Consider the following 16,071-nt stretch of genomic DNA (forward strand, 5'->3'; position numbering starts at 1 on the left):
GAAAGATGTACCAGAATGGTTTTCAGCAAAAGTGATAAGTAGAGGTGGAAAAGCTACAGGGAAGTACAGTAGTTGGTACAACATAAGGAAAGAAGGTACAAATGATGAAATGTGCCTAGATTTTAAGGATGTTGAAGATTGGAAAAAAGTTGAAAGTGTCAATGTAGTTATTCTTCCAGAACACGTACATGATACTGTAGAGGCAGTTAAAGCAAAACAGAAGGAATTAGACAACTGGAAATTGTTTGATGTTGTTCGACAGGTTCCGGATTATAAACAAAGTAAGATATCAACAAGATGGATTATCACTGAAAAAGAAGTGGATTCCTCTAAAGTTGTTAAGGCACGTCTTGTTGTTAGAGGATTTGAGGAAGAGCACAAACTGCAACGTGACTCACCAACCGCAGCTAAAGACACTCTTCGCATGTTTTTTGGAATAGCAGCCTGCAAGAATTGGAATTGTGTGGCATTAGATGTAAAGTCTGCATTTCTGCAAGGTCACACTATTGATCGTGATGTTTATGTTACACCACCCAAAGAAGCAAATGTTCCAGATGGATTCACATGGAAGCTTGTTAAAGTCGTTTATGGCTTAAACGATGCTCCAAGAAATTGGTATTTAAGTGTACGTCAGACCTTATTAAAGCTGAAGGCAGAGCAGTCCACAGTAGATAAAGCACTTTTCTACTGGAAAGATACAGATAACAATCTGTGTGGCATCTTTATAATGCATGTAGATGATTTTGTACTTGCAGGAAATAAAATTTTTGAAGCATCTATTATGTCACAGTTGATTAAGACCTATAAGGTTGGTAAGATAGAAGAGACCAACTTTAAATACATTGGGATAAACATTTCTCAAGATGGTGGAAATATAACTATGGATCAAAAGCAGTATGTTGAATGCATTCAGGAAATACAGATTTCAAACAAACGATCCACTAGAAAGCGTGATGAACTCAATGATGACGAATTACATGAACTTAGATCTGCAATAGGACAATTGAACTGGATAGCTACTCAAACTCGCCCAGATTTGGCTTTCGATGTGCTGGAATTAAGTGTTTCCATTAAAAACGCAAGAGTAGAGCATCTTTTGGTGGCTAACAAGGTTATAAAGAAAATGAAAGCCACTAACAATGTGTGCTTAATCTTTCCAAATATGCCAAAGTATGAATTGTGGAAGTTGGTAGTCTTTTCAGATGCGTCATATGCAAACTTACCAGATGGCGTCTCCAGTGCTGGCGGTAGTATAGTGATTGTCGTTGCGGAGGATGGGAAATGTTTCCCAATTTCTTGGTGTTCAAAGAAGATCAAGAGGGTTGTTAAGAGTACCATTGCTGCTGAAGCCTTATCCTTAGTTAATGGTATTGATAATGCATACTACATAGGCTGTTTAATGTCACAGATTTTGTTTTCACAGAGAACAAATGAGAATTGTATTCCCATAACAGCTTATATTGGTAATAAATCTTTGTATGAAAATATTCATGCTACTACTCTGGTGTCAGAAAAACGTCGAATCGATATAGAAGCTATTCAACAAATGGTCAATGAAGGAAAAGTTTCTGTTCTATGGGTACCTGCATCATTACAATTGTCAGATAGAATGACCAAGCAAGGAGCATCCTTGCAGCGGTTGATGAATGTTTTAACGAATGGGAAGATTACGTTTGATTGATTACGTTATGAGCAAGTTGTTGTAGCCCCTAGGAAGATGATATGTCAGGGACAATAATTCTTGTTGTTGAACGAATCAAAAAAGAAAACGAACAAAACTACATTCTTTTATTTTTAAACATTTCATTTTGTTCAGAAGACAGTTATTGCAGAATGCTATCTCTCTTAAAAGATGGGAGAATGTTTAAGATGTTTACTATGTTTACTACTGTTATATTTTAGATTAGTTTTTAATTGTGTTGTATGACTGGGTTTTTATCTATCTCAGTAAATAAATTGAAGTTAACATCATCACGCACCTTAAATTATGAAAACTGAATAATCACTCTACTCAAGGCAAGACACGTGAAATTCATCATGCATCTACAGTACAGTCTGAATGTAATCTATACCGCAGACGCGAAACTTGCATGAATAGTTACACAGAACAATAACATTGCGATAGCTTTTGTTTTTTTAAGAAAATAATTGCCTCGCTGATAAACAACGACCCCACGCGATCGATTGTTTAATCACAATAGGTTGCAAGATCAATTTTAGCAATCTAGTTTGCGCAAACTCTTTTGAAATTTTTAATTGCAGTAATTAAATATAAAAGTTTAGATTGCATTTTAAAAGTTTAAAAACGAAAAGCGGCGATAGAAATGTTTTTTAAGATCGCATTTTAAAAGTTTATAAACAAGAAGCGGCGATAGGAATGATATTTTTAAGATCACATTTTAAAAGTTTAAAAACAAAAAGCGGCAATAGAAATGTTTTTTAAGATCGCATTTTAAAAGTTTATAAACGAAAAGCGGCAATAGAATTGTTTTTTTAAATCGCATTTTAAATGTTTAAAAACAAAAAGGGGCAATAGAAATGTTTTTAAGATCCCATTTTAAAAGTTTATAAACGAGAAGCGGGATAGGAATGTTTTTAAGATCGCATTTTAAAAGTTTATAAACGAAAAGCGGCGATAGAAATGTTTTTTTTAAATCGCATTTTAAAAGTTTATAAACGAAAAGCGGCGATATAAATGTTTTTATTTGTATCAATAAAAAAGTATGCGGAAGGATTATTTTACGTTGTTTGTTATAAAGGAAATGTTTTCATCGAGAAATGTAGATATTGTATTGTATTTATTTCTGAATATACACCATTTGTTTTACAAAAATAAACTGTAGTTGTATTCTTTTAATAAAAAAACGCGCGAGTCGTTTAATAGTTGTGAACAATGCTTCTCACATGTTTTTTAAATTAAACGCGCCGGAATCTTTTTAAGTAATTAAATCAACAATACATTCTCGCGCAATGTATTATAAAACTTTGCGAAAGATTTTCATTATTTAATTAATCCACGCTAATGACTTTGGAAAGAGTGGAAGTCAGGTGGTAGTAAAAATATTTACTTAGAAGCTAAGCGTCGGGCTTGTACAGCAGTGTATAAGGCAAAATCAGAAGCAGAGAGAAACAGATTTGCAGATAATAATAATAATAATAATAATAAATATTTAAAGTGGCTAGCCCAGAAAATCACAAAAACCTATAGTTAGTGGATTGTTTCCACTGGGGGCCACTAGAACAAAAAAGAAACAAAAAATGATAAACCTTAGACTGCCTCAGCTCAATCAAACATAGTAACATTTATAATCTGTGAAAATTGAAAAGAAAAAGAATAAAAAACAAAAATTAAAAAGTTAAAAAGTGATCTCCATTAGAATTTGCCAAATACATTCGAGATGGAAGTCTTAAACGAAAGCAGACTTCCATCACAGGTCACTTGGTCTGGAAGATTATTCCACACTTTTGCAGCTCTAAATGGGAAGGCTTTTTTGCCAAATTCCGTGTTGACCAAGGGAAGTGTGAACCTGTTTTTTGAAGCTCCTCTTGTTTGATGATTATGACAGTTTTTTGTCAAAAGGAATTTTGAGCGCATGTAATCAGGAGCAATGTGATTCATGGCTTTGAAAACTAATATGGCATCGTTTTTTATGAGTAAATTATTCATTGAATATTCCCTCTCTTTCCCAAGAAAGGTACGGACACATTTTAATCGTTTTTCTAGTTTTCCCAATCTACCTTGGGTGGCACAAGCCCATGCCGAGGAGCAGTAGTGGAAATATGGCATGACAAGTGCATTAATTAAAAGGTTTTTTGTGTGAGGTGTTAAACAGGATGCAATGGTTCTAATTTTAGAATATTTAATTAGTATTTTTCTATTTATGTCATTAATGTGCTTTTCCCATTGCATTTTTTGATCAAATGTGTTAAGAAGGGAAGACCAGCGCAATGAGGTATTCAAGATAGCAAAGCAAATGAAGAAGACTAATCAAGATATTGTAGGTGAGAAGTGTATACGTAATGATGAAGGTGTTTTGGCTAGCACAGAGGAGGAGAAAAGGGTAGCTTGGAAGAATCATTATCAGAGGTTGCTTAACACTGAGTTTGATTGGGACGAGGATAATTTGTCTGATGATGATGTCGTAGAAGGGCCAGCCATGCAGATCAAGACAGAATGGGTAGTGGAGGCTATTAGGAAAATGAAGATTGGCAAGGCTGCAGGAGTATCAGGTATTGTTGCAGAGATGGTAAAAGCATCTGGATATATTGGAGTTGAGCTTATTACAAGTCTTGCTAACCAGATTATAAAGGATGGTGCTATTCCGAGTGAGTGGCAGTCGAGTGTAATAGTGAATTGTTTCAAGGGCAAGGGTGATGCATTAGAAAGGGGTAACTATAGAGGTTTGAAGTTGGTTGATCAAGTAATGAAAGTTATTGAAAGAGTGATTGATAAGTTACTTAGAGAAAGAATTGATATAGATAAGATGCAATTTGGTTTTGTTCCAGGGCGTGGCACTACAGATGCAATATTTTTACTCAGACAGCTTCAGGAAAAGTATTTAGGAAAGAGAAAGAATCTCTATTTTGCCTTTGTAGATTTAGAGAAAGCTTTTGATAGAGTGCCACGTAAAGTTATTTGGTGGGCTATGAGAAAATTAGGTGTGGATGAGTGGCTAGTTACGATGGTTCAGTCTATGTACAGCAATGCTAGAAGTCGTGTCAGGATTAACGATTCACTTAGTGATGAATTTAGTGTAAATGTTGGTGTACATCAGGGTTCTGTACTTAGTCCTTTGTTGTTTATTCTAGTCTTAGAAGCGCTGTCGATGGAGTTCAGAACAGGTTGCCCATGGGAGTTATTGTATGCAGATGATTTGGTTCTCATAGCAGAGTCGATGGAAGAATTAGTTGAAAAGTTTGAGAAGTGGAAGAAAGGACTAGAAGAGAAAGGGCTGAAGGTAAACACAGCAAAGTCTAAAGTCATGATAAGTAGCATTGCAGCCAAGTGTGACCTTGTAGTTGGAAAGTGGCCTTGTGGAGTTTGCAGGAAAGGGGTTGGTAGTAACTCAATTTTTTGTCAGACTTGCAAGCATTGGGTACATAAGAAGTGCAGTAGTATTAGTGGAAGGTTAAGAGCTGGCATACAGTTTGTATGCAAGCGTTGCAAAGGTGAGATTATAGAGAATAAAGTATTTCCAGCTTTAATGATGTACAACAGTGGCTCGTTAGAGATAGTTAAGAACTTCTGTTATTTAGGTGATATGTTGGGCAGTGAAGGGGGTGTTGGAAGAAGTGTTACTTGCAGGATAGGTTCTGCTTGGAAAAAGTTTAGAGAGTTACTTCCTTTATTGACTAGCAGAGTCCTGTCAATTGAGGTAAAAGGTAGGTTGTATGAGGCCTGTGTAAGAAGTGTTATGTTGTACGGTAGTGAGACATGGGCAGTGAAGCAGGAAGATCTTGACCGTTTAGAAAGGAATGATATGAGAATGGTTAGGTGGATGTGTAATGCCAGTCTGAGAGACAGAAAGAGTTCAGATGAGCTAAGACGCAGGCTAAGTCTCTGTAGAATTAAAGATGTTATCCAGATAAGAAGATTGAATTGGCTGGGGCACTTGGAAAGAATGGAGGAGGATAATTGGGTAAGAAAGTGTAGAGACTTGATAGTTCCTGGGGCAAAGCCCAGAGGCAGGCCGAGAAAGACTTGGCAGGAGGTTATAAGGACAGACTTGATAGAGAGGAAGTTGAGTTTAGATCTAACACAGTCTAGATCAGATTGGAAGAGGGTCATTAATATACCCCGTCCAACCCATGCTAGCATGGAAAACGGACGCTAAGCCGAGAATGATGATGATGATGATGCTAATACTGAAGTGAATAGCTTATCAATACATTTACACAATGCATATCGCTATTACAAGAAATATAATTGCTCTGATATTTCTTCGCGAGTGCATTGTTTTTTAACACGCAAATATAAACTCGCAAAACCCTTAAGGAATTTAATTATAACAAAAGAAAAACGACTGCCGTCCTCCAAGGGTGTGATATTAGCGTGTACGCGGTAGATTACATTCAGACTGTACTGTATGACAATCGAGGTGAGTGAAGTTGTAAATAAGTCACCAAACAAAAAAGAAGCAAATAAAACTAAAAAACAATGCTTCAAAAACTCTGCACTGCCGCTCTTCAGAATGTAATAATTGCACGCCAAAATCATAAGCAAGGCGTGCGGTACTGATTGCACGTCTGTATTAGTGTAGGCGACCTAGACTGTAGTTGTTTTGATTTCATTTTGAGAACAATAGGCATGCGCTCACTTTTGTGAAGGTAAAAAAAGCAGGACAAGGTAAAATAGTAATTATTTGAAATTTAAGATTTTTTGCGGTAACATAAGATTCAAGAGGGAGTGGAATAAAATTTTAACTTTATTCTTCTATTTCTTCTTAAAAAATTTTACTAAATTTGAGTGAATATATATTTTTTGGATGGATTTCTTTTATTACTGTAATCTGTTATTTATATTCTCTGCCTACAGAAATGCTTGCAAAAGTGCACAAAAAACCGCTAACTTTTTAACTTATGTATATAAACATTGGCAAACCATCTCTATATACCTTTCTTATAAAGTTTTTACTGACGGAAACCTACATTATACTGTTTTGCGTCAGCATTTACCATTTAACATAATCAAAAAAATGATGATGTGAACTTTGGTGTTTATGATTTAACTTGGCGATCACAATTACATGTTGTTGGCAAAAATGTTGACTAACTGTTATTTAGGTCTCTAAAACAGATGGCTGGCTAGATGTCCTTAAGAACCTTTAACAAGGAAATACTAGAGAAAGTCTCCCTCTCAAAAAAGTAACAAACGATGTTGGGTGTCAAACTGATTACAATAACAATAAGAAATACTTAACGGAATTAATGAAATAAAAAATAAAATTTAAAGATTAGGTCATTGTTTTTCTGTGTTACTCGAACAAAACTAAAATAAGTGGTTCTTGACGGCAATTCAACATGGGCGAGTGAATGTTACCATAGCCCCGGGTTAACCCAAGCCATGTGAGGGAAATTGGGAAGATGGCACACTGTGTGGGCCGTTGGATGTTGCCGGAAGTTGTTTAGTAGAGCGCAGGCTCTAATTGGGTCTGCGTAGCTCAAAATGAGCATTAAATACTCTAGGACTCTCCATCTACGCCATGGCCCCTCCTGGAAATAATAGACAGGGTATATCCCTCGATATTTGTGAGGCTAGCCATGTAAAATATGCACATCTATCTATCTATCTATCTCACCCTTAAGAAGACATGAGACTGAGCATTACCATGTGCGTCTGTTACTATAGCGTTTTTATAAGAGCATTTGACTGATGAATCTAAATAAGAAAGAATTGACATAAAAAAGAAAATTTAGAAATAAAATGTGATATGCGAAGAAAAGATTGTCTCTGCAAAATTTTGCCGAAGTAAACTTGATTTATTTTTCAAATCACTATTATCTCAGCATTTACATTGGGCGGATGTGAATTAGAAAGGTTGATATTTGTGGCAAATAATCGTACCAACAGTGCTCTTCTGCCTACTACACAATATTAAATCTCATTTTTAAGGAATTTCTGTACTCTAGGACTCCCCATCTAAGCCATGGTGGCCCCTGCATATAATAGACAGGGTATATCACTTGATATTTGTGACACTAGCTACCGTTTTTGCTTTCTAAACTTGTAGATATCCATGTGTTTCCTCGCCGCCCGTGTAATGCGGACCAATACGGACACGGTTAAAAGTTCTTGTTTTTTGAAAGATAAAATCCATTGCCCGTAACTACACAACAGGAACAGCAAACGGCAACGACTTCATTTAGCACCGGGCTAAGTGGTCCCGACACACGACGTACAACATAACTAACAACCTTCATACTTTATCGACATAAAAAGCCGACAGACGTTCAGTCATACTTCTCCAACCAAATGGACCCGACAAATGAAACCGCATTATCCGACATCCTCTCTATATAACAAATACATATTTTTTCTGTCGATGGCCATACCAACGTAATATCGCATAATACTGCATAATACTGCATAATACCTTTATAATTCAAAAAAAGTACATAAATTTTCTGTCGATGGCCATAACAACGTAATATCGCATAATACTGCATAATACCTTCATAATTCATAAAAAACACATAAATTTTCTGTCGATGGCCATACCAACGTAATATCGCATAATACTGCATAATACTGCATAATACCTTTATAATTCAAAAAAAGTACTTAAATTTTCTGTCGATGGCCATAACAACGTAATATCGCATAATACTGCATAATACCTTCATAATTCATAAAAAACACATAAATTTTCTGTCGATGGCCATACCAACGTAATATCGCATAATACTGCATAATACCTTCATAATACTCTCTGTCGTTACATAAAAAATACAAAAATTTTCTGTCGATGGCCATACCAACGTAATATCGCATAATACTGCATAATGCCTTCATAATACTCTCTATCGTTCCATAAAAAATACATATTTTTTCTGTCAATAATCCATAACCAACGTAATATCGCATAATACTGCATAATACTGCATAATACCTTTATAATTCAAAAAAAGTACATAAATTTTCTGTCGATGGCCATAACAACGTAATATCGCATAATACTGCATAATACCTTCATAATTCATAAAAAACACATAAATTTTCTGTCGATGGCCATACCAACGTAATATCGCATAATACTGCATAATACTGCATAATACCTTTATAATTCAAAAAAAGTACTTAAATTTTCTGTCGATGGCCATAACAACGTAATATCGCATAATACTGCATAATACCTTCATAATTCATAAAAAACACATAAATTTTCTGTCGATGGCCATACCAACGTAATATCGCATAATACTGCATAATACCTTCATAATACTCTCTGTCGTTACATAGAAAATACAAAAATTTTCTGTCGATGGCCATACCAACGTAATATCGCATAATACTGCATAATGCCTTCATAATACTCTCTATCGTTCCATAAAAAATACATATTTTTTCTGTCAATAATCCATAACCAACGTAATATCGCATAATACTGCATAATACTGCATAATACCTTTATAATTCAAAAAAAGTACATAAATTTTTTGTCGATGGCCATACCAACGTAATATCGCATAATACTGCATAATACTGCATAATACCTTCATAATTCATAAAAAACACATAAATTTTCTGTCGATGGCCATACCAACGTAATATCGCATAATACTGCATAATACTGCATAATACCTTTATAATTCAAAAAAAGTACATAAATTTTCTGTCGATGGCCATAACAACGTAATATCGCATAATACTGCATAATACCTTCATAATTCATAAAAAACACATAAATTTTCTGTCGATGGCCATACCAACGTAATATCGCATAATACTGCATAATACTGCATAATACCTTTATAATTCAAAAAAAGTACTTAAATTTTCTGTCGATGGCCATAACAACGTAATATCGCATAATACTGCATAATACCTTCATAATTCATAAAAAACACATAAATTTTCTGTCGATGGCCATACCAACGTAATATCGCATAATACTGCATAATACCTTCATAATACTCTCTGTCGTTACATAGAAAATACAAAAATTTTCTGTCGATGGCCATACCAACGTAATATCGCATAATACTGCATAATGCCTTCATAATACTCTCTATCGTTCCATAAAAAATACATATTTTTTCTGTCAATAATCCATAACCAACGTAATATCGCATAATACTGCATAATACTGCATAATACCTTTATAATTCAAAAAAAGTACATAAATTTTTTGTCGATGGCCATACCAACGTAATATCGCATAATACTGCATAATACTGCATAATACCTTCATAATTCATAAAAAACACATAAATTTTCTGTCGATGGCCATAACAACGTAATATCGCATAATACTGCATAATACCTTCATAATTCATAAAAAACACATAAATTTTCTGTCGATGGCCATACCAACGTAATATCGCATAATACTGCATAATACTGCATAATACCTTTATAATTCAAAAAAAGTACTTAAATTTTCTGTCGATGGCCATACCAACGTAATATCGCATAATACTGCATAATACTGCATAATACCTTTATAATTCAAAAAAAGTACTTAAATTTTCTGTCGATGGCCATAACAACGTAATATCGCATAATACTGCATAATACCTTCATAATTCATAAAAAACACATAAATTTTCTGTCGATGGCCATACCAACGTAATATCGCATAATACTGCATAATACTGCATAATACCTTCATAATTCATAAAAAATACATAAATTTTCTGTCGATGGCCATACCAACGTAATATCACATAATACAGCATAATACCTTCATAATACTCTCAATCGTTCCATAACAATATTATATTTTTCTGTCAATAATCCATAACCAACGTAATATCGCATAATATTGCATGTTACCCTTATAATACTCTCTATCGCTACATAACAAATGCATTTTTTTGTAGATAGGCTATAACCAACGTTATATGCCACATTATTCCGCAGTAGAAACAAGTGTTCTCCCTGGAAATGACGTATCAAAATTTCTAAAGTAGACCAATTAATGCAAAGTGATCACATATTGAAAAAAACAACAATTGAGGTTGAGTATACATCCATTTACCAATAGAAATGATATTATGGCAAAATACTCTTCTGCGAAATGATACATCAAAAGTCCTACATTAAAAGTCCTCAAGCACGCCAATCAAGAGAAGACTTAAGTACCTTGCCGCGATATAAAAAAATAAAAGTTCTAAAGCAGACTAATCAATGTGTAGACTTTACACTGTAATTGAACAAATATTGAGGTTGGATACACATCCATCCACCAATAGAAGTCATATTTGACTAAATACCCTCCAAGAAAATGACACATCAAAGTCCCAAAGCAGACCAATCGAAGGAAAAACTATTCACTATAAACCAAACCAACACTGATGTTGGATAACAATCCATTCACAAATAGACACTATACTTTGGACTAATACGCTTCCGCGAAAAGATGAAGCACGCCAATCAAGAGAAGACTTTACGCCTTAAATTAAACATTCAGTGAGGTTGGGTGCACATCTATGCACCAATAGAAACAATATTCTGGACAAATACCCCCTCGCAAATGACACAGTAAAAGTCTTAAGCTGTTAGATTTGAGGAAAGATGTATAGTATGCACTAAAAAGGCGGTTTTGTTCTATACCTATGCACATGCAATAGAGACGACAGTGATAGCTTGGATAAGACTATTTAAAAAATGACCTAATAGATCTATTCAAATAAAGCCTCCCTAAACCAGTAAGTAAATGGGATATTCTACAATACATGGCTAAAAAACAACCTGGATGAAAGTAAAGGTCGAAATCCTAGCAGAAAAATTAAAAGAAGTCTGTAAATGTGAGACACATCCATACGTCATTTAAGGTAACACTTTTAGAAGTTGAGGTATGTGCAAAATAAGATCTGAGATATTTTAAAAGACCAATCAAAGAGAAAATTTTATACTTTACCTTTCACAAACACTTATGCTGGAAATACATCCATACACAAATAGAAACAATTTTATGGAGAAATACCCTCCCTGGAAATGACGCATCAACAGTCCTAAAGCAGACCAATCAATGCGAAGGCTTTACAATATAAACCAATCTGAGGGAACACGTTGCACTATAGAGGTATTGAGGTAGGGTACAAATCCATCCACTAATAGAACAGATATTTTGACAAAATACCAAAACTGCATTCTGGACAAATATCCTCTCGCGAAAAAACATATTAAAGGTCTTAAGGCAATACATTGAACAGACAGCAGTGTGCTATACCCACTCATACTTCATTAGAAGCGATTCTATGTTCATTCGAGCTGACATTATTAGATGTCCTAAAACATGACAATCAGAGGGAAGACGATATACTATACATTAAACAAGTGGTATTGTTCTATACTTATCCATACACCAAGAGATACGATGTTCTGGACAAATACCTTCCTGCGTAATGACACATCAAAGGTCCGAAACCAGACCAATACACTACACAATATAGAATCTTAGATCCTTTAAAAGGGCAAATAAATTCAAAGGAAAACCATCTTCTGGTCAGTAATAAAGCAGAAATGCTGGACCCATTCATAAGTCAATGAAAAGGAAATTTTGCGAGAATTTTTAGCTCCATTGAAATATTAGATGCCCTAGCAGAACAAGACAAATAAAATATATGTACGATACAGTAGACAAGCAGAGGTGGAATAAAAGCTTGCATACATCACTAGAAAGATACTTTTAAGAAATATCGCGCGCGAAAAAGATAACGTTCTAGCAGACCATTTGAAGTAAATCTTTACTTTTGCAAAAAGGCAAATCGGATACCCATTCATAGCTACATCACTAAAGAGATATTCTGCGAAAGTAACCAAACGCGGAATAAAGTATTAAATGCTCAAGCACAATAATTTAGTGCCCTAACCTCATAACTTCCCTTGTGTTAGGTTATAAATTATAAAACTTGGTATGGATGATATCTGTCACATGACAATTAAAAATCATGATTCATATGCTGACTTTGTTAAATACACAAGAGAAATCAGTGTCATTGAGGCTTTTTAACTAACTATACATAGATTTCCATAGATTGTAATGGCAATATAATGTGTGTTACGGGTATGTTATGTGTGTTTGAGAATGTATTTACAGTCTCTGTGGATAAAGAAGTAAAAAAATTGTTGGAAAAAAACTTCATAAAAGACTGCATGTAATGATTGCATGATCCTTCTCTAAAGTGACCCTGTTCATTTAGGTACAGTAATGGGTTGTATGAAGAAAAAAGTGCCAGTTTGTATAAGAATCGTGTTTTCAGTGTAAATTTAGCTGATTACTTATACAAGACTAGTCGATAAAGCCCATGGGAAAATCCACTAAGGCAGAAGAACAATGGAAAAATAGGTTGCTTTAGATTTTTTGCTGACGTCAGCAGTGCATATACAAAAAGAAAATTGGTTAAAGTTAGTCATTCGTTGTCTGTAAGGTGTGGAGGTTGAAACGTTGACCATAATAATGTATGGTATCGTATGTTTTTGACAAACGCTTAGGGAGATATAAGGGCTTAAAATTTTTTCTGACGTCAGCAAAGTCCCTACCAAAAGTTTCAAAAAAAATTTCTTCACAAATTCGTACACCCGATGCATTCATCATCTAGATCTTGAAATGCAGATCAAGAATATGTATATAAGATAAATGTTTATCATTCATTTATTTTTTATGTTAAAAAATAATTATTTGAGGAAACTTTTTTTTTTTAGGAAAATCTTTTTAAAACATTCACATAACTATTTAAGTAATGTTGTTTAGATAAATGCTGTAATGCCAAAAGGAAAATACTGGGTTAGGCAGCCAATGGTAAGTTTTTATTGAATTTGATTTGAGATTTGAAATTTGATTTGAGGTTTGATTTGAAAAAAAATATGAAAGTAATGTTGTGTAGTGGGTTGCACGTACTATTACTTTCAGTTAAAAAGTCCAAAAATCAACGTGACAGAAAATAATTAATTGGATATAACAATTTAATTGCTATGTTGTGCTTTTTTTATGGTTTATAGAGAACAGACAAAAGATATTGCCGACAGAAACGATGGTGAAAGCATTAGAGAACAAAGAATCCTTACAACAAGTGAAGGTTAGTCCGAACATATTAACTGTTTTCATGTTAGAGAAATGCTCGAATGTTTGTTGTTATCAATCTCAAGAAACCCTTTCGTATTAACGAATAAGATTTGTTCCATTTTTATTTATCTTATCTTTAGTGAAGAAACTCAAAGTCGCGATAACCTAGATTCACAGCAAGCATGACGAATTCATGGTGGTTCAGTTAAGTTTAAAATATGAAATTATTGATAGATTGACAATTTGTCAACCAGGCCTTAGCTTTTGCAATCTTAAAGTTAAAGTCCAAAAGACAAGTAAAAATTAGGGCCTAAAAAATATTTTTCCGTTCGACTTCCTTTTGAATATTTTTCATTTTGTGTCGCAGTGTAAAACGTTTGTAATATTTTTTTGCATATTGGGAAAAGCTGCCAAAAGGGAACAAATCTGTAGTTCAGCTTGTTTTGATTAACCACAAAAAAAGCTTAGGGATGAATTTCCCGTATTTAAAAGCAATCCATACACATTGTTTCATTGTTTCGGTCTTTGAAAAAAACACGTTTGGGGAGATAATTTACCCGCATTAACCCTATTCGGTCCGGGGGGGCGGATTCCGCCCCCCCTGACGTTTTTTTTGTAATAACTCCTGATTGCTTTGTTATATGGCTATGATACTTACTGAGTTTCAACATTTATCTATTAGACACCTGCATGCTAATTTTTTAGGTCCCATACCTTTCAGAGGCTTTGATATTGGCCATTACTCGAAACTACCCCTAAAAATCTCTATGAAATCCTTATAATGGGGAAAATATAATAACTCCTGTTAGGATTATCCTTAGAACTTGAAACTTGCAACACAACTTTATTTCATCAAGAAGAATCATTTTGAATAATTTAAACACGTGACTAATCCGATTTCCCGATTTTGTCGGATTTCACCCGAAAATCGGAAAAAAACGGATTTTCGGGCAATTTTTGGCAATTTTTTATCCGATCCATGTAAAAACCGGAAGATATGTTAAATAACTTTTATTTAACTTTCAGAAACTTCAAACAGAATGTAAAAATTCCCTCTAGAACGAAAGTAATTATAATTTAAGCAGATAGTGGCATTTTTGACAATTTTCAAGCTTCTGATGACGTCACAGAAAATGTGCTGACGCAAGCAAAAATTTATTGCCGCCATTTTGTTCATTTTATGACGTACTATAAGTGTGCCAAGTTTGATTCAACTTGAACAATCCTATGAAAAGTTATTGAGGGGGGGGCGGAATCCGCCCCCCCGGTCATAGTATGTTCGAAAAACCCCGGACCGAATAGGAATGACCGAATGGAATTTAAATATATATATATATATATATATATATATATATATATATATATATATATATATATATATATATATATATATATATATATATATATATATATATATATATATATATATATATATATATATATATATATATATATATATATATATATATATATATATATATATATATATATATATATATATATATATATGGAATTTAAATAGAATGCAGTGGTAAACTTATGAGTGTGAAAAAGCGCGTGTGTTGGTAGAATCTTGATTTTCTGTTCTTGACGTATTCGCTTAAAATGCACGCATGATCATAGAACATATCTAATGGGGCCTCTTCTAGATGTATATAAAAAGAAGCAGGTGCATCTTTTCGGCCTTCAATATGAAGTATGACGTGAAATCCACAGCAGTGGCCATGTATTGGGTAGAACCAAAAGAACACAAACTTCATGTCTTGCTTGCTCACTTGTGAAAATGACTTTTGACAAACTTCAATAGGGACGTCGTCGTATTTGCTTGAGTTGCTGGAGTCGGCAGAAAATATTCTAACTTGCCGAATTTGTTTGCCATAATTTGAAGAATAAAAAACAAAGGCCAAACTCAGCTGGATTGTAAGAACCTTCAAATAACTGCTCTTGTTGTATTTTAAAGGAATAAATTGTTTTCACAAAATATGCAGGGTACAAAGGTAAATTAATCACATCGTTGCGTGGAAGACAATTTTGAGAGTGTTCTGAAGACTTAATAATTACATCTGCAATCTTTTGATAGAATTGTTGCTGGTAACAAAATTCCAGTACAGACGAGCGAGTCCCCCTACCTACTTGACATGCAAATCTCAAATCTATAATAATGTTTACTGCACGGAATGGTATAAGAGTATCAACACAAGAATCGTTGGACAACTGTTTAAAAACGGACGCTATTGCTTTTTTTTCATTTATGTTGGTATTATCAGATATCAAGCGGCAGTAAAGACCGACGGACATCGATGGCAAATGTGTGCGTAATTGCTCCTAATGAAAACATAAT

The 16,071-nt window shown here is 34.1% G+C and overlaps 1 long non-coding RNA gene across 1 annotated transcript; it reads left to right on the forward strand.

The window, feature by feature from the left end:
* Window positions 1–12,644: 12,644 nt before the first annotated feature.
* Window positions 12,645–15,003, forward strand: LOC130635358 (uncharacterized). Its single transcript, XR_008982149.1, has 3 exons — window positions 12,645–12,822; window positions 13,419–13,466; window positions 13,667–15,003. It is a non-coding gene; the product is annotated as an uncharacterized LOC130635358 (long non-coding RNA).
* The last annotated feature ends 1,068 nt before the right edge of the window (window positions 15,004–16,071 follow it).

The sequence above is a fragment of the Hydractinia symbiolongicarpus genome, chromosome 3 (assembly GCF_029227915.1).
Source record: "Hydractinia symbiolongicarpus strain clone_291-10 chromosome 3, HSymV2.1, whole genome shotgun sequence".
NCBI classification, from domain to species: Eukaryota; Metazoa; Cnidaria; class Hydrozoa; order Anthoathecata; family Hydractiniidae; genus Hydractinia; species Hydractinia symbiolongicarpus.